General features: G+C 54.4%; 1 non-coding gene across 1 annotated transcript in view; it reads left to right on the forward strand.

The window, feature by feature from the left end:
* The first annotated feature begins 3383 nt into the window (after nucleotides 1-3383).
* Nucleotides 3384-5000, forward strand: part of LOC124732502 — a 1909-nt gene continuing 292 nt past the window's right edge. Inside the window, exon 1 of the ribosomal RNA XR_007008739.1 lies at nucleotides 3384-5000. This exon is cut by the window's right edge and continues 292 nt beyond it. This is a non-coding gene — a ribosomal RNA (small subunit ribosomal RNA).

Below are 5000 nucleotides of genomic sequence, written 5' to 3' on the forward strand. Positions count from 1 at the left end.
CCCATGTTGTCCCCTAACCTAACCCATGTTGTCCCCTAACCTAACCCATGTTGTCCCCTAACCTAACCCATGTTGTGCCTTAACCTAACCCATGTTGTGCCTTAACCTAACCCATGTTGTCCCCTAACCTAACCCAAGTTGTCCCCTAACCTAACCCATGTTGTCCCCTAACCTAACCCATGTTGTGCCTTAACCTAACCCATGTTGTGCCTTAACCTAACCCATGTTGTGCCTTAACCTAACCCATGTTGTCCCCTAACCTAACCCATGTTGTCCCCTAACCTAACCCATGTTGTGCCTTAACCTAACCCATGTTGTCCCCTAACCTAACCCATGTTGTGCCTTAACCTAACCCATGTTGTCCCCTAACCTAACCCATGTTGTCCCCTAACCTAACCCATGTTGTCCCCTAACCTAACCCATGTTGTGCCTTAACCTAACCCATGTTGTGCCTTAACCTAACCCATGTTGTCCCCTAACCTAACCCATGTTGTCCCCTAACCTAACCCATGTTGTCCCCTAACCTAACCCATGTTGTCCCCTAACCTAACCCATGTTGTCCCCTAACCTAACCCATGTTGTCCCCTAACCTAACCCATGTTGTCCCCTAACCTAACCCATGTTGTCCCCTAACCTAACCCATGTTGTCCCCTAACCTAACCCATGTTGTCCCCTAACCTAACCCATGTTGTGCCCTAACCTAACCCATGTTGTGCCCTAACCTAACCCATGTTGTGCCCTAACCTAACCCATGTTGTGCCTTAACCTAACCCATGTTGTCCCCTAACCTAACCCATGTTGTCCCCTAACCTAACCCATGTTGTCCCCTAACCTAACCCATGTTGTCCCCTAACCTAACCCATGTTGTCCCCTAACCTAACCCATGTTGTGCCTTAACCTAACCCATGTTGTCCCCTAACCTAACCCATGTTGTCCCCTAACCTAACCCATGTTGTCCCCTAACCTAACCCATGTTGTCCCCTAACCTAACCCATGTTGTCCCCTAACCTAACCCATGTTGTCCCCTAACCTAACCCATGTTGTCCCCTAACCTAACCCATGTTGTCCCCTAACCTAACCCATGTTGTGCCCTAACCTAACCCATGTTGTGCCCTAACCTAACCCATGTTGTCCCCTAACCTAACCCATGTTGTGCCTTAACCTAACCCATGTTGTGCCTTAACCTAACCCATGTTGTCCCCTAACCTAACCCATGTTGTCCCCTAACCTAACCCATGTTGTGCCTTAACCTAACCCATGTTGTGCCGTAACCTAACCCATGTTGTGCCTTAACCTAACCCATGTTGTGCCTTAACCTAACCCATGTTGTGCCTTAACCTAACCCATGTTGTGCCTTAACCTAACCCATGTTGTGCCTTAACCTAACCCACGTTGTCCCCTAACGTAACCCACGTTGTCCCCTAACGTAACCCACGTTGTCCCCTAACGTAACCCACGTTGTCCCCTAACGTAACCCACGTTGTCCCCTAACGTAACCCACGTTGTCCCCTAACGTAACCCACGTTGTCCCCTAACGTAACCCACGTTGTCGCCTATCGTAACCCACGTTGTCGCCTAAACCTGCTCTGTAATTGTTATACGACTCGTTCAATTAGTGTAGTGTTGCCCACCCGCAACCCTCGCAATATAGTTCGCTACTCGCACTGCCCGCTCCCCTGTGTATCGCTTCATGTTAAACACCTTGCAAGTCTTGCTGACTTTCCACATGCTCCTGCTGTACACTGTAATGTGGATGGCAGCAGGGCGTACATGCCGCCCCCCCCCCCCCCCCACCTCTCCCCACGTCCCCACCTTGCCCCCTGCCTTCGCAAGGTGGTTGGTGACAAGTTTGCATGTTCAATGCCCTTCGCATGCGACGTACGCAGGCTACGTTGTGGTGCGGCCTGTGTCAACTGTCCGCTGATGTCGTACGCGTGAACCACAATCTGTACTGCACATTCGTCCTTATGTACTGAATGATACATCGTGGCACATGTGTGACCGTACAACGACTGCGCCCAAAAACGGCGGACCATACAGTGCAAATATTGTGCACGCAGCTACGTGTCGTCTCCCTATGAGAGCTGGATTGCAGTGTGGTACGCCATAGAGACGTGTGGGAGGAACGGACGCCGTGGATGGCGATCAGCATGAGCTGTCTGTTGATGTATTCGGACCTAGTCGTCTCTCCTCACACACCGTGATGGCATGGTGCAGCGCGTTCCATATCTGCGACATGCTACAGAAGCCGGTTGACAGTCGTTCGAGCAATGGACATCGCATACGTACGGGGGCCACCTTCCACGTATTGTCTAGGCGTGCACATTTTGTTGCGTGTATGTGGGCAGACGTAGTGTGGCGTGACACCTGACACAGGCATGCAATAATGGTTGAAGTTGCAAATGGCGATGGACGCCTACGTTTTCTGGTGAAGTTACGCAAATGAAGAAATGGTAACCCGTTGTGGTGCGGTTGTTCTCGCTAGGGGTGAATCGGTGATGGCGACGATAGGTTGAGGTACTAACCGGTTGTTCCAGCGATACCCACCATGCCGACGAAACTGAACGGCATCTGGGTGTGAAGCGATACGCGGCGGTGGCTGGGTGGGACCGTCCCCGGCCGGTGAGGGGGCGCCTCCCGGCGTGCTGGCCGCGCGGTGCGTGGGCGCACGCGCTACAGCCGGCTGGTGGGGGCGGCCAGTGGCAGGCGCGCCGGCCGACGGACGCGGCAGGCGTCGCAGCTGCGCGCCGGCGCACCCTGCGCGCGGCGCCGTGCGGCCAAAGTAGGTCCTCGCGGGCCCGGTGCGAAGCGCGGTGGACATCTGCAGTGTGCTGGTCCGATTGAGGACTGTGTGCGTTGAGGATGCGCCGCCGCCCGGCGCTCGGCGCCGCGACGCCGTCTGCTGCTCGGTCGCCCCAGCGGTTCTCGCTGGTGGTTTGTATCGCAGCTGTGCGGATGTGTTGGCGTGTGCGCTGTGCTGGGAGAGTTCGCTTCGGCACCCAAGTGGGGCTTTTGTCCTTCTGTGGCGCTGGCGTTGGAGCTGCCGGTCACCGTAGGTGGCGCGTGTTGTCTCCCGCCGGCAATGCCACGACAGCACGCTCCCGGGCCTCTGTCGGCAGCGGCAAGCTCAGTTGGGAGCACGGGTGGTCGCACCGAAAGCGTCTACTCGCCTAACTCCGGGCGATTGCGCCTCTCTCGAACCCGACCAAGTACTTGGGACGGCGCTGCGCGCCGCCGGGACCTGAGAGGGTTTCGAGGTGTATTGTGCAGGGGAGCTCAGCCTCCTCCTGTTTGCAGAATGATTGAGCGGACGCTTGCGTGTTCGCGCGGGCCCCCGGGACACACTCCCGGGCGGCCGGCTGCTCAGCTCTAGTTGACGCAGCTCCCTGGTTGATCCTGCCAGTAGTCATATGCTTGTCTCAAAGATTAAGCCATGCATGTCTCAGTACAAGCCGCATTAAGGTGAAACCGCGAATGGCTCATTAAATCAGTTATGGTTCCTTAGATCGTACCCACGTTACTTGGATAACTGTGGTAATTCTAGAGCTAATACATGCAAACAGAGTCCCGACCAGAGATGGAAGGGACGCTTTTATTAGATCAAAACCAATCGGTCGGCTCGTCCGGTCCGTTTGCCTTGGTGACTCTGAATAACTTTGGGCTGATCGCACGGTCCTCGTACCGGCGACGCATCTTTCAAATGTCTGCCTTATCAACTGTCGATGGTAGGTTCTGCGCCTACCATGGTTGTAACGGGTAACGGGGAATCAGGGTTCGATTCCGGAGAGGGAGCCTGAGAAACGGCTACCACATCCAAGGAAGGCAGCAGGCGCGCAAATTACCCACTCCCGGCACGGGGAGGTAGTGACGAAAAATAACGATACGGGACTCATCCGAGGCCCCGTAATCGGAATGAGTACACTTTAAATCCTTTAACGAGTATCTATTGGAGGGCAAGTCTGGTGCCAGCAGCCGCGGTAATTCCAGCTCCAATAGCGTATATTAAAGTTGTTGCGGTTAAAAAGCTCGTAGTTGGATTTGTGTCCCACGCTGTTGGTTCACCGCCCGTCGGTGTTTAACTGGCATGTATCGTGGGACGTCCTGCCGGTGGGGCGAGCCGAAGGCGTGCGACCGCCCCGTGCGTGCTCGTGCGTCCCGAGGCGGACCCCGTTGAAATCCTACCAGGGTGCTCTTTATTGAGTGTCTCGGTGGGCCGGCACGTTTACTTTGAACAAATTAGAGTGCTTAAAGCAGGCAAGCCCGCCTGAATACTGTGTGCATGGAATAATGGAATAGGACCTCGGTTCTATTTTGTTGGTTTTCGGAACCCGAGGTAATGATTAATAGGGACAGGCGGGGGCATTCGTATTGCGACGTTAGAGGTGAAATTCTTGGATCGTCGCAAGACGAACAGAAGCGAAAGCATTTGCCAAGTATGTTTTCATTAATCAAGAACGAAAGTTAGAGGTTCGAAGGCGATCAGATACCGCCCTAGTTCTAACCATAAACGATGCCAGCCAGCGATCCGCCGCAGTTCCTCCGATGACTCGGCGGGCAGCCTCCGGGAAACCAAAGCTTTTGGGTTCCGGGGGAAGTATGGTTGCAAAGCTGAAACTTAAAGGAATTGACGGAAGGGCACCACCAGGAGTGGAGCCTGCGGCTTAATTTGACTCAACACGGGAAACCTCACCAGGCCCGGACACCGGAAGGATTGACAGATTGATAGCTCTTTCTTGATTCGGTGGGTGGTGGTGCATGGCCGTTCTTAGTTGGTGGAGCGATTTGTCTGGTTAATTCCGATAACGAACGAGACTCTAGCCTGCTAACTAGTCGCGTGACATCCTTCGTGCTGTCAGCGATTACTTTTCTTCTTAGAGGGACAGGCGGCTTCTAGCCGCACGAGATTGAGCAATAACAGGTCTGTGATGCCCTTAGATGTTCTGGGCCGCACGCGCGCTACACTGAAGGAATCAGCGTGTCTTCCTAGGCCGAAAGGTCGG

This window comes from Schistocerca piceifrons, unplaced genomic scaffold (assembly GCF_021461385.2).
Source record: "Schistocerca piceifrons isolate TAMUIC-IGC-003096 unplaced genomic scaffold, iqSchPice1.1 HiC_scaffold_1350, whole genome shotgun sequence".
NCBI classification, from domain to species: Eukaryota; Metazoa; Arthropoda; class Insecta; order Orthoptera; family Acrididae; genus Schistocerca; species Schistocerca piceifrons.